Consider the following 17,952-nt stretch of genomic DNA (forward strand, 5'->3'; position numbering starts at 1 on the left):
TTCGAATACTGCGCTCCCCCAGGACGCCGAGGCACCGCCGCCGCTCCAGGTCGGCGCGCCCCCGCCGTCGCCGGCGCAGAATACCGCGGCGCCAGTTTCTACGAGTGTTTCTGACCGACCATCTCATGAGCCATCTAAACGGCCCCGCAACGTAGTTAATTATAAGAAATATTTTTAGACTAAGGGTGGAGGGATGTTATAGCTATCTATAAGTATAGGCTAAGTACCGTTGGCTGCGTCCAACGGCCGACCGTCAGTCGAATACAGGACTTCTATAAGCGAGCACGTTTGTTTATCTTCCTGCCCCCTTAACCTCCAAACTAACAGTATGTAATAGTGACAAACAACAATGTCTCATAAAGTCATAAATATTAACAAAGTACGGCCCGCGTCACCTCCGCTAACTACTATGTGGCCCTTGGCTGCTAAAAGGTTGCCGACCGCTGACCTAAAGTAAAACGTTACTACACAGTGTGACAGACAGACGGCCAGCTATACGTCTATAAATAAACTAGTGGCTCTGTGAGCTGTAGACCTCGCGAGCAGAGCTTTAAATAACATGGTACTATAAGAGCTTTAAATATAGTAAATTAAAAAAAAAAACAATACGAAATGTATGTGTAAAAAAATACAAAAAGTTATAATAATATCCCAGCATACAATTACTGAGGATCGAACCCAGACCCTCTGTGCAAACAGAAAAAGCGAACGTTTACAAACTGAGCCAAATAGTTCTTAGATGGGTTGACGAAATTTAGCTACTCCTTCTCAAATTAAAATTAGTTAAAATTAAATATCTCCATACCTTCGAAACCAGCGAAATAAATTTTCTGAATTTTTGGCCATTTAATCTATAAACATATCTCAAAAAGAAAACACTCGTATGGTACCGATACCACTATTTGTTTAGGCGCGAGCTATCACAACTCCGCCATTTAAAAAAAAATCAAAAAACCGGACGGACAAAAAATTTTTATTTAGACATAGAATCCAGTCACAAAATTTCACGAGATTCGGTTAAGAATTACGACCTGTAGAGGAGAACATCCGGACATACGAAAGCAAAATGCTCCAGTCGAAACGTAGACCTTCGCTACGCTCCGGTCAATAACGCTTACCACCGCCTCAAGAAAACGAATGCAAGTATGATCTACGATTACCTAGGGACTCCCTCTGGTCGCATAACAACTTTTGTCATATGCATAAAATTGTAAGTCATAAAAATCTTTAGTCAGAATTATTCCTGAGCATAACTGGGTTTTTGTCATAAATGAGTTATGTCATAATTTTTATAGTCATTAATTTAATTCGCATAAAATTTTAAGTCATCTGCTTGATATCCATAATTGTTTTTCGTTCGAAGTATTGCAGTGCATAGTATTAATATAGACATAAAAAAGTCATATATTTAGTGGTCATAATATGTTTTTTTTCATAAATGTTACAAAGCACGAATAATAAATATGTATGGTTGCGAGCAACCTATGAAGCAAATTTATATTACTTTGGTCATAAATGTCATAATCATAACCACACAAAGACCGTATAAAAGAGGAGATCGAAGGAGAGGAGCCCCCTCCAGTAGGAGAAACGGTTTTATAAAAGAAACTAATCATAATAGGTAAGTTAGGTTCGTTAGGTTTCTTCAGATGCCCGAAGGGCAAACTACGCAGAAATAGGAGCCCCGCGTGAGCCTCCGTCGAATTAAATGTTTGGACAGAGATTAGGGAAAAGGTTTTTTATTCGAGGAGTTGTTGAGAGGCTAAAATTAGTTTCTTAAATTATTTATGTAATAATTTTTGTAATAATTTTAAACCATTATGGTTGAAAATTATTTTGCTACAAAACATTATAAGTAAAAACATTATAAGTATCGATAAATATGCTTTTAGCTGGTATGACATTTGATTCATTATAATCAAAACCTATATGCACAAAAAATATATGACAATTGCTGAGTATGTCATCAAATATTATGGCTAAAAATGTATGACACAATATCCTAATATGCCTTTTCATTTGTATGCGCAATGATGATTATGACACAAGTTGTTATGCGCATCAAAGATATGACCTAAACTTGTATGCAACCCAATATGGACCCGATTACCTATCGTTGTCGGATTTCTAAGTTATAATGGACGATCATGACAAGACAAAGAGTTTTCTGGATTAGGTAGACGGTTTATTGTGATTACTATTACATAACACAGCGTAATAGTTAATTGGTTGCATTAAAAACCATCAGTATTAACGTCATCGATGTCAAAGTAATTAATGGGAACTGTTTAAGGAAATGTGTTTTGACGCACGAGTGCATCTTGAGGTAGTGGCTGTTCAATAAAGACAAGTTATGGCAGAGAACAAAAGCCGGTAGCTACAGTCACCACAAAAGGACCGGGGATATCTATATGTCTATTTGTCGCTCGAACAAACAAAGAAGCAGATAATTACATTTCTATTTATTACAAGCTTTTATTTAGTTACACCTGTCCCGTTCTGTCTTTCTGTTGGTCTGTAATAAAATCTTGCAAGTTAAATTTGATCCACTTCCCGGTTTCCGATTGAGCTGAAATTTTGCATGCATGTATAAGTCGGATGACAATGCAATATTATGGTACCATCGAGCTGATCTGATGATGGACACAGGAGGTGGCCATAAGAACTCTGTGATAAAACAACGCTACCTAATTGTGTTTGGGGTTTTTAGAATGCTCTCTATGAGTATTAGTTGTCTGTGGAAAGAAAAGTACAGTCAGCGATAAAAGCTTGTACCAAAAATGGAATTTTTGCCAAAGACTTATTTCCATCGTATATTTTACACCAACATCGAAAATTCGAAAATCGTTATCTGCCTCTTTATCTGAGCGTGAGAGAGGAAGATAACGTTTTAACGGCCTGGCCACGACATTGGTCTAAGGCGATCGGCGGCGGCGACCGGCGATAAGTCGCAAAAACAATAACCCGGCGACGCATAATGCATGCCACGAGCCTTGTCGCCGAGCGATCTTCCTGGCAGACCGGCGCTTCCACGTTCAAGTGGAAGGCGTACAGTCACAGGAACGCCCGATACAGGCAGGCGTCCCCCAGGGGAGCTGCCTGTCGCCCGCATGCTATGTACGCTACACCGACGACATCCCAGTCGTCGGGCAAGCGCAACTAGCTCTATTCGCAGATGACGCCGCTTACTTTGCTTCCTCTTTCCAGATGCCGCACGCAGTCGCCAAGATCCAGCCGACGCTTGACGCCCTCCCTGACTGGCTCTCCAAATGGAGACTATCGGTCAATGTGGGCAAGACGCAAGCGCTCATCACAGGGCAAGCCATCAAATTGCCTAATCCTCCTTCCCTTCTAGGTCAGCCGCTCACATGGTCGCCCACAGTGAAATACCTGGGGGTGACCATAGACAGGAGACTCAACATGGATCGCCACACCAGAGACACAGTAAGCCGAGCGAAAGTCGCTCGCATGTGTCTACGCCCAGTCTTTAGTAGTAAGCTTCCTGTACGGACCAAACTCGGTCTGTACAAAGCTTACGTACGCTCTAGACTAACATACGCTTCACCTGCCTGGCATTCTTTCTGTTGCAGGTTCAACAAGGAGAAGATGAGGCGTCAGGAGACCCTCACACTGCGGAGCATCGTCAAGTGTCCACGCTACGTCAGCAACGCATCCCTCGCCGAGACACTGAAGTGGCGCGGCCTGGAGGAGTTCATCGAGCGTCTCGCGCGGTCCATGTACGACCGCGCGGACAACAGCGGGCACGAGCACCTCAAGAACATCGCGCCACACCACCCCACCAGACCACCGGAACGGTGGGCCCGGGACTTGCCCCGAGCTCTGCTACACCAGTAGCGGAGCCAAGCCAAGTCCCAACTTTCATCGGATGCACCACGCCACACACGCCAGCCTAAGCTGCCGGTCGCCTTCCCTGCGTCCCCGATGCCCGGCCCCGCTCAAACGGTATCACCGGGCTAGGGGTCGCGGGGTTGGATAAACGATCGGTGGCGAAAAAGCTGGCCTACACCAGCAGCACTGACGTCCTCAAATTGACGTCCACTGACCTCCCCACGCGGTGGGGAGCGACCCGCCACAGCCGTCGCAGCCGAAAGGCGGGCACGGCCTCCCATACCTCTCTATTAATAGAGAGGTATCGAATGATATCCAGTCCCAGTCGCCGAGCGGCAACGCGCGCGGCGTGCACCGGGCGACCGGCGGCGGCGGCGAGCGGGGCGGCGCGCGACTCGAACATTTGTATCGGGCAGCGCGGGCGATGCCACGACTTTAGAGCGGCGCGACCGGCCTAGGCGGCGAGACGGATCGAGCGGCGCCATGCGGAACAAAACATTTTGTTTTTTTTTCGAGCGGCATAGACACGGAAGCGTTAATTATTGAAATTTTAAATGTACTTTCGCGTATTTAAGTATGTTGTAACGTCTCCTCACTCATTCTTGTGTACTTGTTTTTTTTTCTGGGTGTTTTCTATACACAATATAGTAAAATACTAGACTAGATGTAAATAAATTTGTCGTCCTGTATTTAGGCCATGCACCCCTTCTCTTCTATACAAGATGCTATTGACAAACAATTAAACATATTCTAGGCACTGAAATGCCACTTTAGGGAAAAAACATGTTTTTAAATACGTCTACGTCCCAGCCGCTCCTAGTCGCTGCCGCCGCTACTGAAAGTACGTGGCATGCCTGGCGGTCGCTCGCGTTTGTCGCGCCGCCAGCCGCCCCGCTAGTCGCTTTAGACCAATGTCGTGGCCAGGCCGTAAGATTTTTCGTGGTGGATAGTAGGCGCTCTGGGCCGGCCGGGTCGGTAAAGAAGAGAAACGCAAACCCCACTAGATATCACCAGTTTTTAGAATCTTTAAGCCCAAATGCTACGAGTATATTCAGTGATCTAAGAACACTCAAATGCCTTTTGGCGGCTTGAAGAGCCGCAATCGAATCCTTCAAATAGTTAAAATAGCTAATCTCTACTTTCTTACCCAACTGGCCCTGTCAACCATTATACTCCAAGCTCCAATGTAGCAAAACACAGGCTTAAAATGGTAAACGTTTTTACCAGTTTACTATGTATGTATTACAATCGACATCTGTGAGACTGAGGAGTCGATTAATGTTAACAATATACAATGCACGAGCGAAGTTTTCTATACATTTTCTCACGTGGAAAAACAGAAGTGTCGTTTCCAGATAATGAGGACCTTAGTGCGCCTGGCGCTTACGACATTATAACTGATGCTTCAATACAAATGTGACACTTCATGGTGTAAGTGCCTACCGCACTAAGCTCGATTATTCGGAAAAACAAATGGAACCAATTTTCTCCCACCATACAAAGACATTCAATCACTAAGGTTGACTGTGTTGATGAATTTTATTTCAACAGACTTTAAGAATTTATCTCTATCCGTCTTGGTTTTAGCATCTTCACCTGCTGCTTTCGCTTTCCACTTTACTGTTGTAAAATGTATAAATCTTGACTTCTGCATTTGGTCGGGTTATCTTAGGCAGCTTACTTTAGGCTGCTAACTTCACACCCATTCCGGCTTGTCTCCTCCTATTCTAACGATCGGAACAGAGGTAGGAAGTCATAGCGAAAACCTAACATATTTAGCATTATGTAATAACTTTACAGCTTTCTGTAGACATGTTAATATGTATAAAACTTATGTATAGTCTGGGGGCTTTGTACTATCTAAAAGATGTTGATTGTACTATCCTAAGTATGAATGCTAAAGCCTGCAGCCACACCACCAGGAGTTGAATAGCCCTAGAATAATTATATTACCTATCTAATGGCTAAGGTAAACATACTCACGTACTAGTGCTTGACATGCTAATGCCCAATAGATGACACCTTGCTGTCACCTCTATTTACATTACAATGACTTAAGTTTCAAAATGACATGTACTGGGACCGCGTCGAGCACCAGTACGTTTACCTTATATGGGTGTACGTACGTTTGTTTTGGATGGTTTCAGTCTATTTCGGATCTTAAAAAAACAAAGAGTATCCAGTTGAAATTTTATTGTATTTTACTACATGACCTGAACATAATATTGCTCATTGAACCTGTAAGGCATCCCGGGCTAGTGACCTACAGCGGGTTCATCGGGTTTTCACTGGGTCGCTCTCCTTTATCGTGCCCGCACCAAAGGTTGAATGACCAAGGCTCACGTATCTAAGCGAGAGAATTGTCTCAGTGTATAGTCGCCATCAGATAATATATCGGATCGGCCGAGGTGCTCACAAATATCTATTGTCAAGGCGTTTAAGTGCGAGTTCAGATATTTTTGAGCACCTCGGCTGCACCGATATATCTGCTGGCGACTGTAACGGTCCAAAATCTACTACAACATTTAAAATGCCATTATTTCGTGGCCTTGAGCAGTCCCACTTTACGAAAAGATGACCCTTTTATGACAACTACCAAGTACCTAAAATGCTAGGTTAAATTAATTTAACCTACTGTGAAAATAATTTGTTTCAGAATGTTTAACCCTGCCAACAAAATAATTTTACAAAATCATTAGATCAATAACTTCTAGATCCATCGTACCCACTACCTATCGTACGTGACCTCCGATGACAATCACACGTCGGTTACAACACACAACAATGGCAGATGTGTTTGTGACGTCACGTTGCAAGTGCAACTCCTTTGTTTTACTTCTATAGTACAGTTATTAATTACGCTTCAATCATGTTTTGCAATATCCCTATATAACGTATAAATGCCATTGACGTTGGATTTTTTCTGAATAATTTATTGATTTAATTGAAAACGTCACAAACACACGTCACATAGATTTACCCATCTACGAAAGCGACATTCGGATAAATTAGGTACAAATAAAGTAGGGTAGTACGAATATATCTGTATAAAATGATACAAGCATGGCCGAATATGTGATTCTCAGATCAAAATTTAGTTTTCGAGGGCTCATATGAGCTCTCGAAAAGCGGTCTTTACATTGGACACGGATCCGTACGTCCGTCCGCTCCGGTGTGCAAACGGGACATCACATACCGCTGTCTCGTTCACACACCAGTTTGATAACCCTGTATGTTACAGGCACTCCCGACATTCAATATGGCATTGTTTCCACGTCCCAGAGATAACATCCACTATTGTGTTAGTGATATTGAATCCTATTTGCTCTCAACGCTATTGTAACTATTGAAGAAAGGCTTGTGAATAGACAATTGTTGGGGTTAGGTGACATTTTTTCGAGATAATGCCTGTCTGTAACTTTTGAGATAATAAGGTAAAAGTACTGGTGCTCGACGCGGTCCCAGTACATGACATCTTGAAAACTAAGTCATTGTCAATAGAGGTGACAGCAAGGTGTCATCTATTGGGCATTAGCATGTCGAGCAGTAGAACGTTTACCTTACCTGTCTTTGATGATTTGGTTCCGAAGTACACATTTTGTGTTTTAAAGGGTTTTCAACTCGTAGGCTAGTTTCTTAAGCAGCCGAATGAGCCAATCGGCTACTAAACTGCAAATCTGGACTACAAAAACACTACTTAGTTACACTTTTCGTAATGCAAACAAAAACCTAATTAAAAGCAGTAAGAAATACTTTGCAGCGACAAAATTATAACGAAACAATTAGAGATAATGTCACTTTTTAACACCGCTCGGTGATTCAAATCTTGTCAATATAGCATTATTCGCATTAAAGTTTATAGCGCGATAAAGATAAAATACAGTATAAATGTAAAGCATATTTTTATGGTATATAAGAAATTGTATGCCTTGTAGTTGTTCATTTGGACCCTGTAATCCGTGCCAAATTACATATATCATTGGATCAATTGGATGCTATTTGATATTAAATACGAATATTACTAGTTCGCCGACTTCATCTCATAACTGGCCATAATGGTCGTGCCACAATAACAAGTCGAATAGGGCCCAAGCTATTCAAATATAATACAGTACCTATCAGAGGGTATCAGAAGCCACTATTATACGTGATAACATCTCGTCAAGAACGCCGTCGGAATACTAAGTGACCTGTCTGTTTGGTGGCCAGACACAATGGAGTATTCTGTTCCGTATTTTAATACATATGTATTAACGTATTATACTTCAACAACGGCCTTCTAGCCTGGTCGGTTGTAAGTGTTGTAACCCTGCATAAGAAGCAGGAGGTCCCAGGTTCGAGTCCCGGTAAGGGCATTTTTTTGTGTTCATAACGATTATTTGTTCCTGAGTTGTGGATGTTGACTATGTCAGCTAGAGAGATAGTTGAACCCCCCTGCTAACAAATTTATATGATCCCAGGGTAGGGGGGATCAGTTATCTCTGCAGCTAACTGTGCAATCATCAAAATGATTAGCTTATCATCCTTGCGACTGTGTACTAATATGTATGGAGAACTGCTAAGCTAATAGCTTTGCTAGACAGCCCTATAACGGGTTAAGCCCTGAATCCATAGTCTTAAATCTACAGTCTAGCTGGAATAGTCTAACTCAGGGGTCGGCAAACCGAGCCGCATGGAGATACGATTGCGGCTCTTCAAGGGACCAAAAAAATAACATTTAGAGATTTTAGACCCCTGAAAACAATATTTGCGACTCTTTGAGATTTCAAAAACGGGTCATTTCTACTGCGGTTGACTCTTCTTCTCAAAAGTTTGCCGACCCTTGGTCTAGAATTCTAGATAGGTAATCCTTTTTTCACTTCACCAGCCCAAACCGAAAAGTTCACCTAACATTAGCTCAACTATACTGCCCTCTATCAGCGTTCTAAGCAACTAACCAGCAATTAGGAAATAACGAAACTGATTAGTCAACATCGCACGAAAGCCGATAGCGCAACAGGTGGCCGAAACAATGGAGTTTACCGGCGTAACAATATAAACAGTGGCTTGATTTCGTTTAACGTTACATGCGGCTTGTACACAATCATACTGTTTACGGGTTATATGGATGTTTTTACACATTATTAATAGTGAACGGGACTTGAGCCAGTCTTCTCCGAGATCACGGGGACAACGCCGTCCTCGGAACGTCGGAGGTAAATCTTAAAACTTGAATACGCGATTCAGTCCCGTTTTACAATTTAATACTCGTAATGTGTAAAAATCGTGAAAGTTTAAATCAGTGTTTTTCCATATGGCTTAAAAGGCTTGCAAATAAGGCACTACCCATAGAATTATTTCAAAATAAGGTTACTGAAATTTCGGAAAAATCTGTTTTAAATTAGATCATTTATTTCTCGGGATCATTTCGTCTCGTTTTGTAACTTCGGCCCTAGAATTTTAAGAATCCACAAAATACTATTGTGAGAATAGCAGCATATACACGGTGGCTAAAAAATAACTGTATTCCCGTTGCCAGGGAGGTTTTGGGATTATACTGAGCAACTTTTGCTATGAGACCAACTCCGAAATCGCGAAAAAAAAATTACCCTCCCATAGAAAATGGACCAGCCAAAATGTATGAAACAGCCAAATTTATTTTCGCGATTTCGGGGTTGATCCCACAGTAAACATTGCTCAGTATAATCCCAAAACCTCCCTGGCAACAGGAATGTAGTTATTTTTTAGCCACCCTGTATATGATATAATCCTGTTATCCCTCATTAGGGACACAGCTGACACAGGGCTATTAGAAGAATATTCCATTTGTCGCGATCCTGAGCGGCTACTTCCAGCTCTTTCCAGCCAAGTCCACTTGAGCCAGCCTCCTTCTCAACTGATCGCCTCCATGTGGTACTGGTACCTAAGAGGCCGCCCCGACCGTCTATCATCATCATCATTTATTTAAGAGTTAGACTCTTGTCGCTGGATCGATTTCCATGCATGTCCTCTGCCTTCTCCTTTACAGCCTGATACGACACAACGTTGAGCTTTTCCTTTACTTGATCTATGTACGTTCTACTTGGTCTCCCCCTCCGTCTCCTTGCCTCAAGTCTCCCTTCAATGATATTTTTGATAAATTCGTCGTGTCGTATCAGGTGTCCAAGCACCTTTCCTCTTCTGTTTTCGATGGTTCTCAACTCCTCTTCTCTCCTACCAATCCTACCATGCGTAAAACCTCTTCATTTGTTTTCTTCTCCGTCCAACTGGCCCCAATTTCACCACGGCTACAATTGTCAGTGACATATGTCGAGCGACAATTGTCAAACGACAGGTGACATATTACAATTTTATAAAATATTTCCTATAGAAATACTTACAAACATGACAGGCGTTTTGCTACAATTGTATGTATTACAATTATGTTGTGAAACAATAATTATTTTATCTAGTCGACATATTTGTAGAATTGTTGGTGAATCTCGACAGGAAATGAGTTATATGTCGGAATTTCGTGACAATTGTCGTGTTAAACTTAGCAAGAGAAATATCTGTTTTTTTCCAATATAATATATATTTTTTAATAATACAATGATGGTGGCAAACAGGAATACGGCCGACCCGATGGTAAGCGGTAACCGTAGCCCATGGATGCCTGTGGCGTCAGCAACATTGATGTTTTACAATTGTCGCACCTGTCACCATGGTGAAATAGGGGCCTGGTACCTAAGAGGCCGCCGCATCTATATATCATTGTAAATTGTTAGAACACTGAACATAGGTACTGATTATACCTACACGTATTGTGATATTAGCATCGATTAACACACGTGTTAGCATGAATTAAGCTTTTGTTCAACTTTGAGTCATGCGGGCGAGGTCGAAAAACAAACCTTAATGAAATTCGCATAATTAAAAACTAATTTTAAAGTTCAATTAGTTTATAACGTATTTCGTATTTGCATGTTGAGGAATAGAGTGTTAATCCACATTGTTTTTTTTTTAATTTGAGTGAGAGAGAAAGTGACTACTACCCACTCGTAAACTATTCGAATACCTAACTGAACGAAGCTATCTAGCGAAGAGATCGAATGAAAATAGTACCTACTCATCTCACTCTTGATCTCAATGTTTTCTGAAGATACCTAGAGATAAAAACGGGCCTATCCCAAGGCAGACCGCATTTTCCTCAAGCCACTTTACAATGAGGTTGTAGATTTATTTTCGGTGCAAAAACTTTAACAGGTCTTTGACTCTCGCGTGGGGTCAAGTGTTTTGTTTTTTAATGTCAGTCAGGGCAGCGTTCCGTGTCTGTTCTATATCTTTAGTAATAGAACCAGAACTTTTAAGAGTTTTAAGGTACAACTGGAGACGTGTCGCGGCGACACGACTGGTCTCATGTATTTCTATGAAGTACCATTCGTAGTCAGCGACACGAAGTGAAACTAGTGCCTACGTCAATTCTTGGGATCAGTTGCCAAGCGGACCCCAGGCTTCCATGAGCCGTGGCAAAATGCCGGGATAACGCGAGGAAGAAGAAGAAGTCAGCGACACGAAGCTAGCGACGAGACGGCGAGCGGCAGACGATACATGTCGCCCGACTGCAGATCAGCGGCAGTAGCACGGTCGCATTTTTATCGCTTGTCACCATGCCTGTCACGTTCTAACAAGTATGTAAGTGCGAAAGTGATGGGCATAGCGACATGCGATAAAAATGGAACCATGCTGCGCCCGCCGTAGTGCCTCTTTCTCTCGGAACAGTCGGAACCAACTGCATATATGGCGCTGCCGTCGGGTTCAACATTGTAACATATTAGTGAATTGGCCTCCTGTTTAACATGGTCTTGTAATCTCCGTATATATGTTACAAGTTACAACAAGAAACTGTAAAACGAAAACTTTACATACATACAATTAACGCGAAAATGTACGAAGGTGAACGCTCAAAATTAACATTTTCGCTTTCATGGTCTTTAGAAACGGCACATTTAAAATGACAATTAAATATTGAAATCGTCGAAAAAAGAGCGTAAAGTGAAACCGTCTGCGTCACGGCCTTCGAAGAAAGCAACCTTTGTTGTGGTTAAAGGTTATGATGAATAAATGTAACGATTGGATTTGGGACAGCAGTAAACGTCCGCCGCTGACTCATGAATACTTTAACAAAGGGAATTAAGAAAACTAACGTTTTAAAGCTTTTTACCGAGAACAGAAGGCAGACAGTAGGTTATTATTTATTCGTATGGCAAAAATACAATCGTGCATATTATATAGATAACGTATACTATATCTTATCTATAGCAGTAGGTACGCCCAATTGCTGGATCAGACAGTAGGTATATACGGGTTAAGGCAGATAAGATTTTTTTTGTAGATACGAATGAAAGTTCTCATTTATCTTTATCATATCATAAATATGTGAATACAGACTGCATGTAAAGATATTTTTGAGAAACCTACGTATCTATGTCGTGAGTGTCGTGACCAGATCATAGAATTTCATTTCACGAAACGCCATTTTAGAATTTATCGCTTCATGAAATGATTAGTGCAGTTATAAAATCGTTAAAACTAAATTTGTAAACTCATCCGTGCACAAAGTCACCCTTATCACTACATCTTATAAAACAAAGTCCCCCGCCGCGTCTGACAGTTTTCACGGATTTTCAATATTTTCATGCGATTTTCGCCTATTATCAATAGAGTGATTTTCGAGGAAGGTTTAGGTGTATTAATTATTAATTTGTTAAGGAATACCCGTGCGAAGCCGGGGCGGGTCGCTAGTATACAAGAAAACTATTTATATCAATTCACATTTAAAGTTATGGTGTTTTATCGAGGAGATAGGAAGATCCTTGGTGCACCAGGAAGCGGACGACTGGTCGTAAGCCTGCCGTATCCAAGCACGTTTTTATAAACGTGCTAAGTGTAGGTACCTCCTATACCTATACAAACAGGGCCGTCTTAAACTACGCAGGGTCCCTTAGGCACATAAGAATTTGGGGCCCTTTTGGAAAGTAAAGAAAGCGAATTAAACTAACATTTTTCTACTATGATCTTCTATTTATTATGAGTAATCATAATCAAATTTACTGTTACTGTCTGTGCTTCGGGGCCCCTTGAGGATGGGGGCCCTAGGCACGGGCCCCGTGTGCCCTTATGGTAAAGTTGGTACTGTATACAAAGTGGTTCATAGAAAAGGGTACTAAGTGAAGTTTTCGCCATGAAACTGTAACGTATTTTTAAACGAATGTAGAAACTTTTACAGGGTCACGTCGTTGTCCGTATGTCTGTTGTTCGATGATAAGTTGATAACGCAGTGAGTATACAAAGATTAAGAGATAAAAAATAATCTGTTTCTTATAAAATTCTTGCACAATAAGCCTAAATATAATACTTAAACCTATTAATGTATTCTCGACTTTCTATGACGAATTGACGCTTTTAACTTACGGAATTTAAGTTTAAATTCGTTTTTTACACGACTGCCCAAACAAAAAGAGTGTATTGTTTTCAGCGTTCATGTTTGTATGTATGTGAGTTTCTTTATTCCACCTTAACTTCTGAATGCCTTAACCGATTTAGACGTATGATACATCATTAGAATCCTTACGTCATCCCGGGTAACATAGGCTATGTGACGTCATTATAAAAACAATATGGCGGACTTAATACACCATATTACGCAACCTTTAGAAAAAAATATAAAAAATATAAAAAAAAATAAACCTATCGAGTAGGGTATCAAAATGAAGGGCTTTGAAAGCCGATTGATAATATATATGCAACATGTGGGTTTAAGTCTCATTTTGAGAAAGTAAGAATTGACAAAATATGTTAAGAGAAGCTAATCTCATAAAACCAAATATTATTATTGAATGGGATACTTATTAAAATAAAAGGAAAGGGTTTGATCGCTGATCATAAAAAAATATAATTATATTATATTAGGTAGGTACATACTACTCATAGTTTTTAAAACATGTTCGTAATTGCGCTTATGGAATCGAAAAGTTTAAAATATAACTTCTATTTATTAATCGATACGATACAGAGTCCGTCTAAGCTAACTCTGCACCGACTTTGGCAAAACAAATCGTGAAAGTATCATTAACCGTATGGTTTGATTTAATTTTAACATTTATGATGATGATGACATTTTTTTTAAGGCCGAAGGGTGAGCTCCACGTAGGGCCTACGGCTCAGAGCGTAAGAAAGAATTGCGCTTCCTGCAACTTGTCCAAGTATATGCACTCGGTCCAAAGCCAGGCGCCAAAGACGCCCCCACACTAAAAGGGTCAGGCGTAGCCCGACGTACGTGACACGCTATACGCTTACCAAAGCCGGGCGCCTTTGGCGCCCTCATACTCAAAGCATCGGCCGTAGCCCGACATACGTGGCGCGTTGTACGCGTTCCAAAGCCGGGCGCCTTCGGCGCCCTCATACTAAAAGAGTCGGGCGTAGCCCGACGTACATACGTGGCGCACTGCGTGCGGTCCAAGGCCAGGCGACTTCTACTTTCTCATACTAAAAGTGTCGGGCGTAGTCCGACGTACGTGACACGCTGTACGCATACCAAAGCCGGGCACCTTCGGCGCCCTCACACTTAAAGGTTTTGGCGTAGCCCGATGTACGTGGCGCGCTGCACGCAGTCCAAAGCCAGGCACCTTCAAATCTCTCATATTAAAAGTATTGGGTGTAGCGTGACACGCTGTATGATTACCAAAGCCGGCCTCATACTCAAAGCGTCGGGCGTAGCCCGACGTACGTGGCGCGCTGTACGCGTTCCAAAGCCGGGCGCCTTCGGCGCCCTCATACTAAAAGAGTCGGGCGTAGCCCGACGTACGTGGCGCGCTGCGCGCGGTCCAAAGCCAGGCGACTTCTACTTTCTCATACTAAAAGTGTCGGGCGCCGAAGGCGCCCTCTTACTCAAAGCGTCGGGCGTGTACGAGGCGCGTTATACGCGTTCCAAAGCCGGGCGCCTTCGGCGCCCTCATACTCAAAGCGTCGGGCGTGTACGTGACACGCTGTACACTTACCAAAGCCGGGCGCCTTCGGCGCCCTCATACTCAAAGCGTCGGGCGTGTACGAGGCGCGTTGTACGCGTTCTAAAGCCGGGCGCCTTCGGCGCCCTAATGGTAAAAGAGTCGGATGTAGCCCGACGTACGTGGCCCGCTGCACTCGGTCCAAAGCCAGGCGCCTTTGACTCTCTCATACTAAGTGTCGGGCGTAGGCCCACATACGTGACACGCTGTACCCTTACCAAGACGCCTTCAGTGCCCTCTTGCTCAAAGCGTCGGGCGTAGCCCGACGTTCGTGGCGCACTGTACGCGTTCCAAAGTAGTCGGGCGTAGCCCGATATATGCGGCGCTCTGCGTGCCTTTCTGTACTGAGGACGCCCTCGCAAAAGTAATATAAAGTGACTTCAAATGATTATTAACGAAATCATGACCCCAAAATTAATTAAATAAATAAAAAATTAAAAAACACGACTGCGAAAAAGCTAACTGAAAAGATAAAAATATTTTTTAGTTGTGTTAGTTACTCAACTTAATGAATGTAAAAATTCTAAAAAGTATAAAATAAAATAAATTAATTAAAGATCGTGACTGTACCTCTGTGTATTTTATTTCAATTGCAGTCGGGGACCTTGATGTATTGACATTTTCCCATTTAAAAGGTCCCCGACTGCAATTGAAATAAAATACACAGGTACAGTCACGATCCTAAATGAGCATAAAACTTTTGCGTTTGTTGTTTATAACCTTCACTAAACACTCATATTCTAATATTTTTTTACATTCATTAAGTTGAGTAACTAACACAACTAAAAATTATTTTTGTCTTTTCAGTTCGCTTTTTCGCAGTCGTGTTTTTTAATTTTTAATTAATTTCTTGTAAAATAACGATGCTCAATACAAATGCGACGCTTTGCGATAAGAGCGCCAGAGTAAGGTCCCTATTCCCTAAGATCAACACACAATAACCTCCAAAGGCCCATCATACAAAATATTGCCAGTCGAATTTTAAATCAATTACGAATCCAAAAAAAAATACACCTTATATGAGGTTCGTTTTGTTTTGTTGCGAAATCGAACAAAACACAAGAAATGCAAGTCTTCCGATTGAAAATGGTTTAAATTGCATTTAAAGTAATAAGTTCTACGGGTGGGACCGTGGGCCTTACGAGGATTTATGAACCTCGAGTGCATATAAGCCGTTTTGGTTATAAAACAGGGCAGTGCACCTGCGTACTGTCGTATCGTACGAGCAACGTATGGTACTGCAAGGTTAAGAATTGTCGATATGGCTTTGTTTCTTGTGTTTCTGCCGATGCGGAAAATGGTTTGGAACTTTGTTTCCGTGATGGCGTAAATAATGTATTTATTGATTGAGTTCAATAAAAAAAAACAAAGTGAATAGATAAAAGAACAAAGTGAATAAAGGTCACAATTGGATTTAAGTCTCAAAAGTTTTTACCTTACTTGTCAGCTCGCACGAATCACACCAATGTACCTGCAAACAAACATAAAAAATATAATATTGTTTAAAAAACAATTTATAATGTATATATTATATCAACCATTATGTCTAAGTATGTACAGTCGCCATCAGATATATCGGAGCGGTCAAGGTGCTCACAAATATCTGAACACGCCTCTATTGTCAAGGCGTTAGAGTGCGTGTTCAGATATTTTTGAGCACCTCGACCGCTGTGATATATCTGATGGCGACTGTAGGTGATTTCTGATTTATGGATAAAGTAAGATATTATTAAAACAACCGGTTTAAATAAAGATAAACACGGCATCGATAAACCTGAACCGTGATGATGAAAACTTAATCCGTTTTCCGTCCAATATCTCAACGGCAGACAATGTGATTAATCCGTAAAACGTGGCTAATTGCCTTAATAGTAAAGTAATTAAGAGTAAATGCCCTTTAATGATCATTTTATTGGGTCGATAGCCTTACCATGTCGAGTGCCATTAGTTATCTTAACTAAATGGCACTTGTATTCTGTTAAGGTTGCTAGAATATAGGTAGGTGCCTGTAGCCAGACATTATCAGTAAGAATGACATTGCTATTGACAGTGTGCTGGTTGGAATTAAATGAACTATATAATATGAAAATTGGAAAGGAGCGAATAACTAATGTTATAACTTTATAAGATTTACAGAAGTGTCCGTTCTTCATACGTCGAATGTAAAAATTGAACAATGTTCTTTAATCGAAGGAAGCTATAATGGCGAAAAATAAATAGGGGTTTTATTATTGAAAAACCGTTATTTATAAGCAAATACCACACTGGTAGTATTACGAACTAAAAGACCAGCTAAGGATAATGATTTCATTAAATTAACATGTCTATCGAAATACGTGTAACAATTTGTAATATTTGTATATAGGTACCTCAGCTAGATTCTGATAGAATGTGCCTGTCTGTGACACTTTTGCTAAAAACAACGATAATCTAACGGAAAAGGACCATTATGGTTTGACACAGAAACTTTCTCTTCAATGAATTAGGTAGTGACTATATTCTTATAAATATCTCTACTCGAATTATAAACAACTTAAGGTTTTTTTACAGTTGAGAAACGATAACCGTTCTTAAAATTTCCCGAGAGGTATAATCTTTCCGCATAGTCATTCAAAGATTGTGCAAATGCAAGTCATAATCAATACAACAGCATAGTCATTAACATAATTAAATAAATATTATGATACAACCTTAATACACAAATCGACCTAGTTAGGTGGGTAACGGGTACAAATACTTAAATACACAGAAAACATCCATAACTCAGGAACGAATATCTGTGATAAACATACAAATACATGCCCTTACCACGATTCGAACCCGGGACCTTCTGCTTCGTAGGCGGGGTCACTACCGACTGCCTATAGGCCATTAATGAAAAAATATTTTATGCAACACAGAAATTCAAATTACCTATCTGTAAGTTGATTCATAACCTGTATTATGTATACAATAAACAACATATTATTGTTATATCGTCCGCAGTTTCATTTTTAACTACTTCCTAAGGCACGACCTCAAACACAAATTAGAAGCACTTACAAGGGTTAAATATTCAAAGCAATTTGCCTTCAAATAG

At 41.0% G+C, this 17,952-nt stretch overlaps 1 protein-coding gene across 1 annotated transcript in view; it reads right to left on the reverse strand.

Moving 5' to 3' along the window:
* The window catches only part of LOC134794967 (E3 ubiquitin-protein ligase goliath-like), a 118,954-nt gene that overhangs the window by 72,318 nt on the left and 28,684 nt on the right, over positions 1–17,952 (reverse strand). The window contains exon 2 of the mRNA XM_063766839.1: positions 16,309–16,344. The gene's annotated coding sequence lies outside the window, so the exon portion shown is untranslated. The remainder of the gene's footprint in view (positions 1–16,308; positions 16,345–17,952) is intronic.

The sequence above is a fragment of the Cydia splendana genome, chromosome 11 (assembly GCF_910591565.1).
Source record: "Cydia splendana chromosome 11, ilCydSple1.2, whole genome shotgun sequence".
Taxonomy (NCBI): domain Eukaryota; kingdom Metazoa; phylum Arthropoda; class Insecta; order Lepidoptera; family Tortricidae; genus Cydia; species Cydia splendana.